Genomic DNA, 19,553 nt, shown 5'->3' with positions numbered 1-19,553 from the left:
ATACAGCAGACAGAAAATGGTTAGGCAGTATGTGACTTTCATGAGGCATCGATGCTTGTCGCCACCTTCATTGATTTCAATGGTGATGCTCTATAACCTTGCCTTAACAGCACCTAGGGCATTTATGGTATGTTAGTGAAGCATTTATAAGTAAACTGGGGATTGGTGAAGAAACAGTGGAGGCTCTTGTATCCCAGAATGCACTGGGAAATAATAGAGAATTAGGACAGAGTAGCTCCAGCTACTTTCTGGTTGTACAGAGCAGCTGTGTGGTAGTACCATTTACTTCTGTGTGCATAAATCACAAAAGTGTCTAGACCAAATTATAAATTCTTTGAAAATCAGAAAACATCCGCATTTCCTTATCTCTGAAAGTACTCAGATAGTATTGAGGGCAAAGCATCAGCATGATGGCCAGGTAACTGCTATTTTCAGAAGCCAAGGTCAACAGTGGTAGCCTTTGTATTTCTCGTATGACTGGTTTCCAGTTCTATAAAAATTACTAAAAGAGCACTCCCTTTCAGGGAAACGATGGCACTACAGTAAGGCCTCATGCAAACAGGTTGTTTGAATTTCTCCTCTGAACCTCTTTTACTCCTGACAGGAAAAAGAAGGCTTAAAAACCACGCCTAAAGCTGTGTATTGAACATGCATGTAAAGGGGAGCGCCAGTCTCCTCAGCACTTTTCTACAAAAAGCACCCCCGTGATTCTCTTCAGTTGCAGTATATAATTAGGACAGTGTTCTAAGTGTATGTCATTTGCTTACTTGTAAATGTGACATTCCTCAACAGGACAGGCTCCGGCCATTACTAGTGTGGGCATCTGAAGCCAGATCCTACTTTCTTCTGGGATTCGGTGCAACTGGCTACCCAGCATGCACCTCCCAGTCTTGCGCTTGTGCTGTAAGGACACAGCGCGGCACACTGTGTTGTTTGTAGGATGCCACAACAATGGCAACCTGTCAATCATTCCTTCCGATAACGTCACTTCCGGTCAAGAAATACAGCGAGACTTCACCATTAGGCTTCCCAAGGACACCTGGGAAAACCAATGCTGATTTCCCAAGAGTCCTAGGGAATCGCCTAATGACGAAATCGCCTAGGTGGCCGGACTGGAGTGCAGGATACTGATAGCAAAAAAAAAATGTATTTCGAAAAAAATATCTCATAACAGACTGTTCTGAAGGTGGGCATTGTATGGGAAGGATCAGGAAAAAAAGAGTGCACTCCACTTTAAGCATTTAGGTTTATCAAGTGTTTGAGCGTTTATGGGCGTTATTGGCCAAAATAATACTTTACTCTGGCCATTGGAATGAATGAACACGTCTAGCGTTTAAGCTTGTTAAGATGCATGTAGATGCATTTTTCTGCCCAAAGGCTCCTATCCTGTGCATAGAAACCAATCATCTTTCAGGTTTTATTGCCAAAGCTTAATTGAACAAGCTAAAGCTAGAAGCTGATTGGCTACCATGCACAAATGCAACAGATTTTGCCCTTTCCAGTTTTAGTAAATCAACCCCATAGACCAGGGGTGGGCAACTGTGGCCCTACAGCTGTTGTAGAACTACAAGTCCCATGAGGCATTGCGAAACTGACAGTTATAAGCATGACTCCCAAAAGCAGAAGCAGATGGGACCTGTAGTTCACCAACAGACGGAGGGCCACAGTTGCCCACCTCTGCCATAGACTAACATAGAGGTGCTTTTACAGGCATCAACTACCTGTAACAGAGGCGTTTTTTAAGCCCTGTGTGCACATGGCCTAAGTAATACTGGAAAAAGATCCTAGAGCCTTAAAGTAGTAGCACCTTTGGTACATGCCAATCACCGTTATCACAAAATGGCATCCACTGCAGACATCCATTATAAAGTAATTATGGTCCTCCAAACTGGCAATGTGTCTCCATGTTTTACAATGTTTGTGGTTAAAAAATTACTCATATGTCTCACTTACATGTATGGCTGTCCTCTGAAAAGTGATCCACAGTGGACTGCTTTACTGAAACATAAGATAGGTGGCACACAGGCAATATGTTGCCTCCTCACTGCTTGTGTTAACCATTAAAAGCCCAGAGTGTCTACAGTACACAGGGATGCATAGCGGTTTGCGGCCCCATTCTATGCACTTGAATGGGTGGCTTTTAGCAGTGGTACCACCTGCCAAACATGACAGGTTGTATAATTGTTGCCACGCTGCAACTGCAGTGATGTGTATTGACATGGACACCAGCCATGTTAATTTGCAGCTGAGTGGTCAGGGGGAGTTAAAAAATGTGACTGTCTATTTTTACCACCTCCCTGACTGCCTTTGTAAACAATTGTCTCCCAGCACAGTCTCAAGAGCATAGAGGAGATTCCAGGAGACAGGAAGTTACTTTAGGAGAGCTGGACAGGGCCGTAGAAGGTCCTTAACCCATCAGCAAGACCAGTATCTGCTCTTTTGTGCAAGGAGGAACAGGATGAGCACTGCCAGAGCCCTACAAAATGATTCTCTAGTGGGCCCTGTGCTCACTGCCTGCCACCATAGAGCTCAATTGGCATTTGCCATTGGACACCAGAATTGGCAAGTCCACCACTGGCACCCTGTGCTTTTCACAGATGAAAGCAGGTTCACCCTGAGCACATGTGGCAGACGTGAAAGGGTCTGGAGAAGCCATGGAGAATGTTATGCTGCCTGGAACGTCGTTCAGCATGACAGTTTGGTGGTGGGTCAGTGATGGTCTAGGGAGGCATTTCCATGGAGGGATGCACAGACCCCTACAGGTTAGACAATGGCACACTGACTGCCATTAGGTATTGGGATGAAATCCTTGGGCTCATTGTCAGACCCTACACTGGTGCAGTGGGTCCTGGGTTCCTCCTGGTGCACGAAAATGTCTAGCTAGAGTATGCAGGGAGTTCCTGGAGGATGAAAAAATTGATACCATCAGAGGCGTAGATAAGGGGGGGAAGCAGGGGGATCTGCACCCCCCCCCCAGAGGAGAGTTGCCAACCATCCTTGCAGCCCTCAAAATTTCCACTCGCCTGCGAGGGGAAATAGGGTGGGGGCGAGCAGTGCTAGGACTAGGGGTGTGCTCGGACAGCTGGACGCCGCGGGAGGGAGAGGAAGAGAAGCGGCTTCCAGCTGCTTCATTGAAAGCCATACAGGAGATCACTTCTTGTCACTGACCCCACCACTACACCTCCCACACACCCCTAGTCCCAGCACTGCTTGCCCCCACCTTATTTCCTCTCGCAGGCAAGTGGAAATTTTGAGGGCTGCACGGATGGTTGGCAACTCCCCTCCTTCCTGCCTTCCAACCACTCCTCCCTCCCTTCCTTCCATCCACCCCTCCCTTCCTTCCATCCACCCCTCCCTTCCTTCCATCCACCCATTCCTTCCTTCCTTCCTTCCTTCCTTCCACCCCTTCCTTCCTTCCTTCCATCCACCCCTTCCTTCCTCCCACCCCTTCCTTCCTTCCATCCAACCCTTCCTTCCTTCCTTCCACCCACCCCTTTCTACCACCCACCTCTCCCTTCCTTCCTTCCACCCACTCCTCCCTCCCTTTCTTCCACCCAATCCTCCCTTCATTCCTTCCACCCACCCCTCCCTTCCTTCCAACCCTCCCTTCCTTTAAGGGGGAGAGGTTGGTGGTGGGGGGCGGTTAAAATGCAGCTCAGCTGCGAGCTGAACTCCCCCCAGGAAAAAATTTTCATCTACAGCCCTGGATACCATTGATGACCTGTTTCATTTCTTGAGGCCTAAAATGCCAGGATAGTACAAATACCTCCCTGCCAAATTACCCCTTTTTGTAAAGAGGCATGGCGAGTTTTTTAAAGTTGTAGTTTTCTGTGACAATTTTTTGGAAAATGAAGGAATTCAATACAATTTTTTTTTTTACAATTTGTTTTTACAAACTGTCACCAATGCAGTACAGTGTCATCATATGACTGTTGTGTCGGTGATCAACGATACTGACTGGTGAGAGTATGTACAAAATAAAAAATTATTCAATTTTTTTATCACCTTGGTGCGTCCGCTTTCCAAAAAGGAATCATTTTAGCAATGTTTGTACTGTCCTGACTTTTTCATTTTTATATATTTTCTAGAAAGTATTTGAAACTGCATTTTTTACAAAATTTTCAGTCTTTTTACCTTTATATAATAAGAACCACTAAATGAAAGCTCTATCTATCTCATTTTATTGGGTACTGTGTTACATAGTGTTGTCAGTCAAACTATCATAGCACTGAAAACCTGTCTGGACAAGAAGAAGGTGTAACACGCCGGGGTCTGTAAGTGATTAAAAGTACGCAAGAATGACTCAAAGTCTTTATAGTTTCCATTTAAATATACTACAATGCTCACTGATGAACTCAGTGAAAACTGAATTTCCAGTACGTCTCAGAATACATCTTTTTTTCATGAAGGTTAGTAATTGCTTTTACAGAATGCTTGATCTGCTGACAGATAAGAAATTAATAGACTGATAATATTTATGTAAGAAAAGAAAACAAACCCACAGAGTATTATAGCACATTTCTCACAACAGTTCCTATTCTATTCAAATATTTTTTATTTAATCGACTTCAACTTCAATTCAACTGTAATCAAAAATGGTATTTACACATCTCATAGAAAATAGACCCTTTCTCAGCTCTTTTCTTCAGTAGTAAATTTGAATTACCAGAATGTGTATTGTTCTGGTAATACTTCTAAAATTGTATAATTCCTGTCACTTTCTGTCTCAGTGACAATGGTCATCAGGACTCTTCCCAGCGGTGACAAAGGGGGAATTCAATGAGGGGCAGCACAGTGGCTAAATGGTTAGCACTTCCGCCTGGCAGTACTAGGGTCACTGGTTTGAATCCCAGCCATGACACCACCTGCCTGGAGTTTGCATGTTCTCTCTATGCCTGCATGGGTTTCCTCTGGGTACTCCGGTTTCCTCCCACACCCCAAAGACATGCTGGTAGGTTAATTGGTTCCTGTCTAAATTGGCCCTAGTATGTGTATGTATGAATGTAAGTTAGGGACCTTAGATTGTATACCCCTTGAGGGTTAGGGACTGATGTGAATGTACAATATACTGTATATGTAAAGTGCTGTGTAAATTGACGGCGCTATATAAGTACCTGTAATAAATAATAAAGACTGTTTTTTGGCACTATAACCCATCAAATTGGCCTGAGCCAAATTAAAAAATCTCTACTGCCCATGTCAACTGTACTGACACATGCAGCAGATTCAGGTAGTTCTTAATAATGACATTTTTCAAAGTGGCACTATTTATGCACCAAATTAAAAAATAAATACCTCTTAGATAACAAAACTAGAGGTAACTAAGACCTACTCTTAATTGATGTACAGAGACAGGTAGAGTGCCTGTTCCTGTCCGCAGTGTAGCATATTTACTGCTGCTACTCCCTCCCTGTCATTGTGTCATGGTCAGGGACTACTGTCCACTGACCAGTTGGATACGTGCAGCAGCAGGTCACTGTGGCAAGTGACATGGGCTTACTCAAGGTGATGAGTCTAAGCACTAACCTGTGTTCACCAGAGCTCCTGATGGTGGAGATGAGTTTTACTGCGTGTTAGTACCAAGTTGTGGTCCTCAGGATCGTCCCACCAGGACGTGAGCAAGCCGGGGTCCAGTAGCAGATATAGCAGGTAGGGATCAAGCAGAATTGTAGTCAGTAAACAAGCCAAAGGTAGGTAACACATGGTTGCAGGTTGTGATTAAGCAGAAGCACAGTCGAGGAACAAGCCAAAGGTCAGTAACAAGTGGTAGTGGAGATATGCACAACAGCAGGAGTGACAATAGCAAGATATTGGCTGGAGAGAGCACAATAATTTGGCAAACAGGGTGTGCAAAGGCATAGCTTAATTAGGAAGTTCGGGGAAGAGCTATGAGTTCAAAGTTCATCAGAAACAAGGCACAAGGCAGGATTGTCTAATGGTTCCGATAGCTCAGTAAGAAGAGGCATCGCTAGACACAGCAGAGGTTATAGGTTCAGACCCAGGTCCTGACATACTGGTTGCTAAGGATGCTGTCAGTTCCCCATCAGGTCCACGCTTGCCTTGTAAGTGACAGCAGGCAGTGGATAGATTAATTAGCCAATAGCATGTTGTCTATTTGCTAAGGATCCACTCACTACCTGCTGTCAATCACAAGGGTAGCGGACCTGATGTGGAACTAGTATATTTAAACTACCATTAGGCTCCACCCCCAAGGAACATAGCTCCTCCACCACTGCACTGTCTGTGTGACAGCTTCAGTTGTAGGGAGGGAGCACTATCTCCTTGCCCCTATACCTGACAGCTCATGTTATGGTCAGGAATATACACAGTTTTGCTATTTGTAAATCATTTCAAGGTGATCACTCATAAATAGTATTTTATTATTATTTGTATTTGTTTTTATAACTGAAAATATGTTTTCCTAATTAGGCTGAGGTTGTCTTATATCTAGATGTACAGTATATAGTTCTTCAGCCTTTTCTTTTCATAAAACATATGATTCAGAAATATGGAAGTCAGACTTAACCAGTCAGCTAATGTTCTCATAGGAAGGATAGCAATGGCAGCCCATACAACATGACAGGAATACATGAGCATTCTACTCCTTATGTTACCAGCATGTACCAGGTGCTAAAAAAAAAAAAACAAAAAAAAAAAACAGGTAAATGACCATGTTGATGGAATAATTGTGAATTGCTTGACTACATGCAATTTAAATGTCACAGTGACATCAAACTAAACAAAATAGGCCAGAATATTGCAGGTAATAGTGTATGCCAGTGAAAAAAATGTATTCTAACTACATGAACCTGTAAGGCTTGCGTTATCCATATAAATCGTGACAGTATCACATTACAATTTACTATGCAAGCAATCTATAAACTAAAAGCATGACATCCATGCATGTGTAGAGTATCATTCCAGTGGTCAGGTCACACTCCCTCACAAGCTGAAATCACCACATTATATGGATTATCTTGGTTTGAGTCACACTATTAATATTGCTGTAATCATTAACACAACAAAGCCAAATCAAATAAAGCTATACATTTAAACCCACCAAGCCCCCCTGCCCAACTCCAGCTAACACTTTTTAAAGAGGATATTTATCCTTATGATACAAATTACAACAAAGGAACATTTAAAAATGTTTAGTACTGACAATCTACAAACAAATAATTAATCAATTGCTTTCTATTCTTTCCAAACCTTGTTTTTCTTTTTCCTCCCCATTCTTCTCCTAGTGGCCATTTTTACTAAGGGCAGATGATTCCATCTCCCTATACTTCCTGGACCCCTGGGTCTACCTCCTGGTACATGTGGCAGGAACTTCCCAGGATGCAGTTGTGAGCACAGGGTGGCATCACCAGTGCCTCACTCAGGTGTCCTTTTATGAAACAGAGATCAGAGGCGATCCTGAGGATCGTTGCTGATCTCAGATCATTAGTGGTTTAGGAAACAGAGATGATCAGTGGAGAACATGTTCTGTGCTGGTCATTTCAGCACACAGACGACCAGTGTATAAAGGAGAGATGTCAGCCCTTCACTGGCGATCTGTGTTCTCCCTCCAGATTCTCCAGCCCAGAGCTGGAGAATTGGGGGAACTGCAAACGAAGCATCGGTAATTTACTGCTGCTTAGTAAACGGTGTTTGTCTGATCTCTTACTGTAATCTCGCCAGATTACAGTTACAGCAGCCGTTTTCTAGCGTTCAAAGTGTTTGTAGATCGCTTCTCTCTTCATTTGGAGAAGCGATCTACACCGCTTCATAAAAAGGCATTCAGAGGAGAACTGTCTCCTCTGAGAATGCCAGAGAACCGAGCAGCGGTCATTTACCGCTGCATAATAAAAGGACACCTCAGCCAGGAAGTGAAAAATCAGTAATTGAGAGTAAGAGCTAAAATGTTTGTTGAACTAATCAATGCAAGATGCAGAGCTACATGCTGATGTGCTTTTAAGTGAAAAGGTCCACTTTAAGCACTTGCAGCTATTTTTTTTAATTCTTTTGGCAAAAAGTGTTAAACCCTATGAATAAAATCTAATCTTTGTAAGTTCTCCTGGCAGTTATATTTGGTTTTTACAAACCGCTGTACCCTTTCAATTCTTAGTTCGACAGCTTGGTCTGTAAAAGTGCAGAAATGATACTTATAAATGAAGGCACATTGAATATAAAAAGGAATTCCTATAATGAATATTATCATTAGAGGGGTTAATCTCATATAGGTACCAGAATATGAAAAATTTCACTATACTGGTTCTTTAATGGGGACGTTCCCAAAAGAATGGAAAGGTGAGGTGAATTTAAAAAGAATAAAGTTCTCCTACAGATTTTACCTTCTTCTCCAGCCCCCCCAGCATCAGAAGCAGGCTCCCCATGGTTGTTAACTGCTCCACATCCCTCACCTCAGAAGAAAGGGTAAAAAAGCTGCTCACCGTAAATCCAAGGTTAAGTTAATCTAAGCGAATCAAGGCACAGACAAGTCCACCAGGTACAACCAACTCTCTCAACTCTATGACTAATGCAGGCCATACATGGGTCGAATGTCAAATGAATTTTCTTTAGAAAATCGCAAATTTTGTGCATTTTGTAATCCGACGGTGCCACTTTTTTGATTTCGAAATTCAACCAACCGAGCCTTCAATTTCACCTCATATTGCTACAGAAAAGAATTTTTGTGGAGAAGAATTTTCTTTTCTTTCCAGGTCACAGCTCCTGCTCATTTCTTTTTTGTTTATATTTCTTGCACGATTCTCCCATCATTGATTAAAAATTAGTTTGTCTTTTAAAACATTTCCAACATGCCCGATAACTCAAATGCGATGGGCACACAAAAATTGGCCGTTTCTCTGACTCACTAATGGTGCGAAATTCGAACGAAATGTCTTAGAACAGATTCTCGATAGAAAATTATTTCGGAATTGGACCCATGTATGGCCAGCTTAGGCTTCAGTTTGGAGTGAAACAGGCTATAGATGGTTGCACCTGGTGGACTTGTCTGCATTTATTTGCTTCAATAAACTAAATCTTGAGTTTTATGGTGAGCAGCTTTTCCCCCCTTTCTTTTGAGGACTGAGGTGTTGTGTGTTAGGGAAATTTATGATGTGGAAGAGGACTGGAGGAGAATGTGGACCACGAAGCTGCAGAACCAGAATGGAGAACAGATATAAATAGCCAGGAATTGTAGAAGACAGTAAGCTGTCCAATCTGCAGACAATTGCTCAATTCAGGAATCCAGGCCATCACATTTTAAAGCTTGCCATACACTAGGTGTAGACTTTTGAATGAACATTCATAGAAAAATTCTCATTAGTACACTCATTAATTTGACACATGATTTTAGCACTTGATTTTTGGAGTGCAAAAACTTCCCATAACAAAAACCACATTCATTGTTAGAAATTTGTTCAAGAAAAATTTTCCTTCCTGCTTATTTCAATTTTCTTATTGCTGCAATCAAAAACCCACATTGATTTGACCACACTAACCCTTGGAAAACCAAATGAAAGTTATTAAAATTAAGATTTTCAAACGCAATTCTCTTAGTGTATGGCCAGCTTAGGAGTTGCCTGATTTCATTTCAGCCTGGCTAAACCTACAAACATATATGCAACTAACAAAATGTTCCAAACCATCTTTGCATCAAATTGAATCAAATTGATTCGATCACTTCTGTATGCAAACCATAAAATTCTCTTTTCTGAAACTGCCAAGAATTTGCTAATAATATCCAACATGTTGTAATATAGACAAGCAACCAAAGATTACAACACTACCAGCCTTGAATGCACTCTCAGAATTACAATTACACTATAATAAACTATAGATAGTAATCTAATTATTCATCAGGTATAATAATCAGGTTAAACATGCTCTATTACTGTTTCAGAGAATTATTTTCTTCTTTCAGTTCCTGAATCTCTTTCTTGCATGGCGTACTGCCTCTTGCTGTTCCAGCTACAGTCTTGACAGACCTTCAATGTCCTCCTTTCATACCAATGTAAGAGTACAGTAAAGAATATGGGAAGACCAGGCAGTGAACTATAGTGCCATTATGCTATCAGCTGCTGCAATACACATCATACTATCAACACAACAGTACAAGATGGCAGCCAACAATATCAAAGATCATTACCATAAAGTAAATAGTATGGACATTGTTTGTGGCCTAGGGTGGAGTGAGTCCTTTCCGAGACCATCGATCGGCCTTATTAGGGTTCTCTCTTTTCTACGACTGTCTTCCACTGGCTGCACACACAGGGTAAGGGTGCAATATTCAGAACAAAATTTCCTCTTCCCCCTTACTAGACATACGTATATAACTAGTAGATGTTAACAAAGACTAGTTAAAGTCAGTTTATACCTTCCAACTCTGGTCCAAAGTGTCCATTTTTATTTGGGACTGGATTAGAAGGTGATATTTGAACAGAGATTCCAGGGTCTTAGTTTGCCATAATCAACTATGTCTAATTATATTATGCTGGAAATTGACTGCATATTATAACTAGACTATTAAGGTCAGGAAAAATATTGGAGCAAGGTATGTAATATTTCTGAACATTTACTGTTACTGTTTTAAATTATGCCAATTTTCTTTGTTGGATGTTCATTAGCTTTAGGCAAGATTTTGAATACAGCACTTACAAGAAAAAGGTGGAAAATATGTCCTGTTCAGCTAATTTCTATAGTTACTTTCTTTCTCACCTGGACCAACATTTGTTCAAAAAAATGACAGGAGTCAATGATAACCCACTAAGATTTCTCACCGTGTTAGCTAGCTCTTATACAGCTTGCAGTTGTGCCAACTGCTTGTAAACTGTCTGCAATTGCAAACAATAGAACGTGCATGGCTGGCCTGAGCATAACCAACTGGCTTTAGAATTCTATGTTAAGGTATTACATTTCTATCATATATTATAGTATTATATTATAGCATGCTCTTATTGGTTATAACTGACTGGATAAATCAGGGGAATTGGAACTCTATGAAATTATATGAAGCGGATCATAGACCTTAGATGTTGATGTAACGCCCATTACACAACCAAATACAACACTGAGACTTCTTGGGAGAATATCGAACTAACCAATAGAAAACCTTGTCCATTCACCATTATGCTTCCTCTGATCAACCAAGGCTGGAGGCCCTGCTGCTCTGTACATCACCTGCCAGTCAGCATAAGCTAAACATAAATGACTGAACAGCCAGAACCTGGTTAGCATTATACAAAAATGTCAGTCAAAAATCAGTTTGAAATATACTTTGTTGCTCTAATAATTGTTGTTGTTAGGACAATAATTTCTAAAAATCATGTATATTGGTCAAATATGTAGACATGTAACATACATAGATTAATTTTTAGTAGTAGTAGATAATAAACAAGTCCTACACAAAACACAAAATAGACTTTGAAGTGCTAACTTGCGTGCAGTCTTACAACTATAGCTGGTTGGAGCATCAAATTTTAGTTTGGGTCTTCACACCAGAAGTTAAGACGTTCTGAAGTGTCTTTTGCACAAAATCGAATGGGACTTAAATATACTTCACTTTCTGTCACAGAGATTTTGTTAATGAGTGTCAGGGGTGTAAGAAGGCAGATTAAGCAAAGCCCTGGGTTTAGGAAGGGTGGCTATCAGATCAAGTGGCGTACAGAGCCTAGATTGTTCCACGTGTTCTGATATGGTGAAAAAGAAGTTTAATTGACTATCAGTTTCTTAAGATGTCTACTGTATATGCAGGCCACATATCAACTTGATTAGACTGTGTAAACCCTTAATCTGTTAATTGCCTTTCTATATAACAAAGCTGTCTATCCAATGTCTTCAAGATGCACTAACATATGGAATAGTGACATAGGATGGTAAATGTTTTTGAAAGCTAGACGTGTTCATGTACATGGTCATCATCTACTGGCTTTATCACCCTCGGCACACATCTCAGATGTTAGTAAATTTGGACAGATTAGGATAGTTTTTCCCCAACCCAATTTTAGTTAGCATATGTAGTTCTTTTTTTTTTTTTAAATCAGGCAATATGTTCATTGAAAAAAATATACTGAATGCACATTTCCAGCGTAAACACATTTTTCATGAAGTCAAAACGTATACAATCATAATCAGAAGGTTGTAGATTTCAAGCCAATCAACAGCGTCCTTGCATTTAACAGAGAAATAGGCAAGTGGCAGGAATCCCATAGAGAGATTAACATAATAAACACATATACAGCATCAGTAACTACTAAATAACATCAGAGGTGTACTAGTACTATTATGTAGTTTACAGGAGTCTACTGACCACCAAATCCAGTGGCCTAAGATCCGGGGTATCCAACAATGGGGCCCACACATTTTCAAACATATCAGGACAACCTCTATGCTGATATATATATTTCTCCAATCTCAGTGCATCAGCCTTAACCCAATCAGAGTGTCTAGGAGGCTCTGAAGATTTCCAATGAAGCTGGATTAAAATGTGCGCCTGAAAAAGAGCTCTCGCAATGGCCAGTTTAGTGTACCTTAGTGACTGTGTCATATCTAAAATACCTAGGATACACTGTTTAGGGTAGGTTAGGATATTAACCTGGAATACTGTATTCAGCATTTGGATAATCCCTGTCCAATATAAACGTAGTATGGGACAACGCCACAATAGATGGATTAGGTCTCCATGTTCCCTAGGACACTTACTACATAAAGGGTCAATAAGGATTCCCATTCTATAAAGTGTTTGAAGGGCATGGTGGATCTGTAGAAGGATATAAAATTGTGTAAGCTTCTGTGAACAACCCTGAATTGCCTGTATGGCCACCTCCTAATGTTCTTCCTCAAAGGGGCCTAGATCAGTTGTCCAATGGGACACGAAGGGGAAAATTATCTATATCTAGTTTTAACCGTGGGTACTCTAATAACAGGAAATTTGGTGGCCATGCTGGATGCAAAATTAGCTGATTTCATGAGCTAAATTTAAAGTAGACATTTTTTCTAATTTTTTGTAATACAGACTACTGCTAGATAAAAGAAAGGATTCTACTGACACTAGACCACTGATGGTTGTGCATGTACAATCCAATGATCCAATGATCCTTGGTATGAACAATCTTTGTTCAAGTATGCAAATCTGTGTTAAGCGAACTTACATGCTGATACCTATAGTGAAGGTAATAAGAACACAGTAATAAGAACACAACAGCATTGCCTTCCAATCTGATCCATTCTCTCTCAGCAGAGCAAGCTCAGTCCTCAGGCACTAGGAAGTCTATAGCAGGGGTGGACTGACCATTTGGAAACTCGGGCACTGCCCGAGTGCCCGGGGTCAGTATGGGGCCCCATGAGATGCCCCTGGTACCTTTTTCATAGGCTATTTTGAGTTTGGGCAAGGACACAGGGGCCCATGATCCCCTGTTGCCCGGGGGTCCCATGAGTTGTCAGTCCGCCCCTGGTCTATAGGCATATCCATAAATAAGCTAGACTGAGCACAAATTCTCTAATATCTGTAGGCATTTTAAAAAATGTGATGTTTTATTGAAATTGGCTTGGTTAAAATTTAGCAGCCCACAGAAGTTCACAGCAACACACAAATAATATCAGACCATCAAATACCAGAGCTGCCAGATTGCCAATCTTGGCATGACCGTCAGTCTAGGACAGTAACTTGAGCAATGTTTACAGTTATAATATTTGCCTTGTTCAATAGCTTTTTAATATTATATCATTCCTAGAGCTTCAGTTTCTCCACAGGATCAGGTTATCTACTAGGATATATATTTCAAGACCTCACTTGTCCTATAACGTGCAGATAATTCCGTCTCTGAGCTCCATCTTATCCCGGATTTAGTGTCCAGATTTTAGTGATACTGTCTGACAGTTCCTGCATTTATCCCACACTGTGCCTTACAATATAATACAGCCTACACCATGTAGACACTGGTGTAAAGGGATGAAAAAATTAAAGGGGATAAACAAATAAATAGATAAGGAGAAAAGTAAGGGGATATAATACAGAGAAAAGTGTCAAATATTTTTTTTTAATAAATTGTTTTTTTTAAATAAGTAGTATTTAACATTCTTCTATTGCAGTTACAATTTTACAGTCAACAAGGTATTTTTTTTTATAAAAACCATGATATTGAGAAGTGTTTGTATTTTTATGTATTTTAGCTCATTTTTTGGCTTTACATTTTGTATCTTTATTCAATGATATTATTTTATTAAACATATTAAGTTTGTTATACATCACATACTGCAACAGGTTTACCAACTATTATTCCATTCTTCAAAACGTTTTCATAGAAAGTTTAAACTACATGGAAAAGAAGACTGATTCATGTGAGCAAATGAAAAATCTAAATCAGCATGTTTGTGATTATGTCTATAGGAAAATGAGAGTTTGATACTTTCTTTACATAAGTTAATGTAAAGAAAGTAGTGTTTCATAGACATGCTTGTATTGAACAAGTGACACTGTGCGAATTGCATTTTCCTGCAGATGTTGTCTTTTCAGGAGTGTTTTCCAATTATTATACTTGGCATAGTGTTATATTTAAAGAATATTTCCATATTTTTACAGTCTATTAGGCCCCAATCCCTTTATAGCATGACATAGATTTGCAACTTTTTCTTCATTCTCATGTTGCAGCAACTACAAGCCCAATTATGCCTTGTGATAGAAAAACATCTTTGGTTCCAACTATAACATGGTGGTAGCTGGTAGCTTTTGCTGGGCTTGTAGTCCTCCGAACACCTGGAGGACCAAAGGTTGCCCATACATGTTGTAGAACAGGGTTTCTTGACCAGGGTTCCTTTAAAGGTTGTTAGTGGCTCCTTGAGCAATGAGCAAGTTCTGCCTCTCAGATAAGTTCCCATTGATACCACTGATCCTTTTAGCTATCTGTAAGAGGGTAATTTTTCCCAATGACCACAGGTGTAAGGAGCAACTTTCCCAGTGGTCATCACACTAAGGTATCGTGATTTGTATTGCTAGTAATTTTTAGCAGGGGTTCCCCGAGACCAGAAAGTTATTTAAAGGGTTCCTCTGTGTTGGAAAATGTTTAAAAAAGCTGTTTTAGAGGAATTGTGGTCTACAATGCGTCTTTCAATGAATGGTTAGAAGTTATGAGACTTGTACTTCCTACACAGCAGTAAAGTCAGGACAATATAAGTAAGCTTTTATTTAATAAAACATTTATATGATATTTTAAATTAAACCAACTAAACTAGCCAACTAAAATTTGAATAGACAATACTAAACACAAATGAAGACCACATTTTCCATGTTATCACACATATATTGACATATACAGAGTACACACAAAAGTTTTCAGAATCAGCTGTATTCTTACCCCTTCCTGACCAGCCATCACTCCCAGCCTAGGTTGAAATTAAAAAAACAACCTCAAGAGCAGTATAGTACAATTAACCCCTAGTACCAGTATGAATATTGACAAAAAGAAGGTTAGAATCTGGGGCTAACGTAAAAACAAATTGATGTAACTCTACCCATACAAAAATAAGCCTAGAATTAATCTTGATGGTCAAAATTAAACAAGTGCAGGTCTATTGGCACTTCAAAATTGTATGCACTTATAGAAACCCCTTTCCAAAAGGCTACTTGTACAACACACATTATTCCACAACTCATTACTGGGAGTTTTCATAGCAGTACTACTATATAATATTATTCAACCCACCTCTGCCTTTCCTATTACAGTATACAGATACAGCAGAGGTGAAGCTGGTCACTAGGCCTATTAGTCTTACTACTTTTAGCACTTTAGGCGTCATTCATCAGGCTGGAATTTAGGGAAACAAACATAAATCTCTTTTAAATAACCTGTAGAGTCAAATAGATCAAATATTTACTGTGTGATCATTCACACCTAGATAAATAATGTAAGGTGAATAGGGGGTTATTTGTGACCTTTATTTCTTCATGATTTTGATGTTTGAATTTCCAGGCTGCAATAGTGAATTCCTTGACACAGCACAATCATCACATCGAAACACACTTATCTAATGCTATAATGATCTTTAATTAGGTGCAGTATTATGGGACAGCAGGTGAGCGGGAGATACAGACTGAAACAGCTTGTGCCACAGAAGGGTGACAGTAAATGAATGACACAAAGTGACAAAGTCCAGAGCACACAAGACAGACAGGAGTCTAACTTACTCTGAGTGTGTAACACTGTGGTCAGCTCTTCCTGTGTTCTCCCTTTTCACAAATCCCCATGCAAATCCTGGGCAAAGCCTGCTCTGCCCCTACGTGCCAATCTGCCTGCCCTTGTGTCTACCAACTGCCCCTGTCTGCTGCCTGTGCCCTGGGTGCAGGGGTTAAATAGCGGGCCTGTGAGCTCACACTTATCTCATTATGGGCTCTCCAATAGCTGCAGCCGGGGAAAGATAGGGAGGGAGAGGGCAGAGGGCAGTGGAGAGGGAGGGGGTGCTGGAAAATTATTCACAGAGTGTTGGATCTGTCAGATCCAGGACTAAATCTCTCCAGTAAGGTAGTAGGAGAGGGGTGGAGGGGCAGGAGGTAAGGGGGTGTGGGAGAGTCTGGCACCATCCGTCCTTGCCCATTCAACATGTGAGTTCTGCCCAGTAACAAGATAGATAGATAGATAGATAGATAGATAGATAGATAGATAGATAGATAAAAGACATTGCCGGACACAGAGCGATAGATAGATAGATAGATAGATAGATAGAAGACAGTGTCAGACACACAGAGATTGATTGATTGATAGATAGATAGATAGATAGATAGATAGATAGATAGATAGATAGAAGACAGTGTCAGAGTCAGACACACAGAGATTGATAGATAGATAGATAGATAGATAGATAGATAGATAGATAGATAGATAGAAGACAGTGTCAGACACACAGAGATTGATAGATAGATAGATAGATAGATAGATAGATAGATAAAAGACATTGCCGGACACAGAGCGATAGATAGAGAGATAGAAGACAGTGTCAGACACACAGAGATTGATAGATAGATAAAAGACATTGCCGGACACAGAGCGATAGATAGATAGATAGATAGATAGATAGATAGATAGATAGATAGATAGAAGACAGTGTAAGACACACAGAAATAGATAGATAGATAGATAGATAGATAGAAGACAGTGTAAGACACACAGAAATAGATAGATAGATGGATAGATAGATAGAAGACAGTGTAAGACACACAGAAATAGATAGATAGGTAGATAGATACGTTGATAGATAGATAGATAGATAGATAGATAGATAGATGACGTGGCCAACATAGATCGATAGATTAATAGAATATTGAGTCAGATAGATAGAAGACATAGATAGATAGATAGATAGATAGATAGATAGAGGACATTGCTGGACACAGAGGGATAGATAGATAGATAGATAGATAGATAGATAGATAGATAGATAGATAGATAGATGACGTGGCCAGATAGGTATATACAACATAGATCAATAGATTAATAGAATATTGAGTCAGATAGATAGATAGATGACATTGCTGGACACAGAGGGATAGATAGATAGATGACGTAGCCAGATGACGTGGCCAGATAGGTATATACAACATAGATCGATAGATTAATAGAATATTGAGTCAGATAGATAGAAGACATAGACTTTTGGTAACAGAACTTTTACATTTGAAACAGATATATATTAGATACAAAGAGTGTGCCCGATCATTAGATGATAAAGTAATATAAAATGAGATAAACCAAAGTGAGAGATTGCATAGATATACTAGATAGATATTAATCCTAAAGATATAAGCAATAACATGCAAAAGGCAAAATATTGTGCAGTCATAACATATAGCACAGAGAAAATATTTTTTGGAAAAAGGCACTGGATGGTGAGAAAAGGCCTTGGAGCCGGGTGTTGTACCTGTGGGCTCACCATACATTACAGGTGGTTGTCTGTCACCTAGTGTTATAGATGTTAGTCTGTCAGTGTGTAATAGTTGTTGGTTTGTCAGTGTGTGTGAATCCATCTCTAATCCCCATGTCACAGTGTGTTAGTGACAAGCTTTGCTTCTATTGTTGCGTTAGTGTGGTTATACTCGGGTCAAACGGACTACCCCCCCAGCACCACCATGATGTAATGGTGCCTGTCCTCTCCCCTCCCCATGCTGCACCTCGTTCTCCGGATAATTAGCAGAATGAAGTGTTAAAGGGATTACACAAAACAATCCTTTAAAGAGAGATGGGATTAAACACACGCAGTGACACACAGACATCGTGTATATACAGCAAGAGGGGGTAGAGAGAGGGACAGAGCCAGAAAAAGACAGAGGCACAAGGGAAGGCCTGGGGAACAAAGACAGACAACTAAAAAAGGCACAAACTGGCAGCTAAAAGAGGTATAGGCTGTTTAGAAGATATGAAGGCAGATATATGCAATTCATGTTTTCATTGGTCAATCTAGATTTAGGTTTTGTCACTTAAAGAGAAATTGTGACAAATAAAAATAGCCATGTGCAAAGACTCAGATTGAAGCTACAACTCATTGATTTTAAAGCGGTTGTAAAGACTCAAGGTTTTTTACCTTCGTACATTCTATGCAGGAAGGTAAAAACCTTCTGTGTGCAGCATCTGCCCCAGCCCCCTAACACTTACCTGAGCCCCATCGCGATCCAGCGATGTGAACGACAGCCTTGGCTGTCCCAGGCCTCTGCCTCCTCATTGGCTTGGACAGCAAGCGGCAGCCATTGGCTCTCGTTGCTGTCAATCACAGTCAGTAAACCAATGGGGAGAGAGATTGGGTGGGGCCAAGCCATGGCTCCATGTGTGAATGGACACACAGAGCAGTGGGTGCCCCCATAGCAAGTTGCTTGCTGTGGGGGCACCCGACGGGAGGGAGGGGCCAGGAGAGCATGCGGGGGACCCGAGAAGAGGAGGATCCAGGCTGCGCTGTGCAAAACCCACACACAGTAGGTAAGTATAGACATGTTTGTTATTTACAAAAAAAAAATTAACCTTTAGAATCACTTTAAAATCTTTCCATCAGTCATGGTAATCATTATACAGTTGTGTTCAAAATAATAGCAGCGTGTTGAAAAAAGTGAATAAAGCTCAAAATCCTTCTAATAGCTTTTATTTCCATACACACAAATGCATTGGGAACACTACACATTCTATTCCAAATCAAAACATGAAGAAAAATATATCAAATTTGTGTTGTTCCTCTACAAAATTTAAGAAATGTGAATATTAGACTGTTCAAAAAAATAGCAGTGTTTGTATTCTGCTTCACAAACTCAAACATTCACTATATAAACTGAACAATGTTTGAAGATTTTGCTTTCCTTTGAATCACTTAATGAATATTTAGTTGTATAAGCACTGTTTCTGAGAACTGCTGTACATCTGTGTTGCATGGAGTCAACCAACTTCTGGCACCTGTGAACAGGTATTCCAGCCCAGGATGATTGGACTACATTCCACAGTTCTTCTCTATTTCTTGGTTTTGCCTCAGAAACTGCATTTTTGATGTCACCCCACAAGTTTTCTATTGGATTAAGATCCGGGGATTGGGTTGGCCACTCC

General features: G+C 40.2%; 1 protein-coding gene across 1 annotated transcript in view; it reads right to left on the bottom strand.

Moving 5' to 3' along the window:
* Positions 1–16,296, bottom strand: part of NRL (neural retina leucine zipper) — a 44,127-nt gene extending 27,831 nt beyond the window's left edge. The window contains exon 1 of the mRNA XM_089678222.1: positions 16,166–16,296. The gene's annotated coding sequence lies outside the window, so the exon portion shown is untranslated. The remainder of the gene's footprint in view (positions 1–16,165) is intronic.
* Between the last annotated feature and the right edge of the window lie 3,257 nt (positions 16,297–19,553).

Source organism: Staurois parvus, unplaced genomic scaffold (assembly GCF_062004578.1).
Source record: "Staurois parvus isolate SC_StPar_1 unplaced genomic scaffold, SC_StPar_1.0 ptg000199l, whole genome shotgun sequence".
Lineage (NCBI taxonomy): Eukaryota > Metazoa > Chordata > Amphibia > Anura > Ranidae > Staurois > Staurois parvus.
This window is presented reverse-complemented; position numbering and strand designations above follow the sequence as displayed.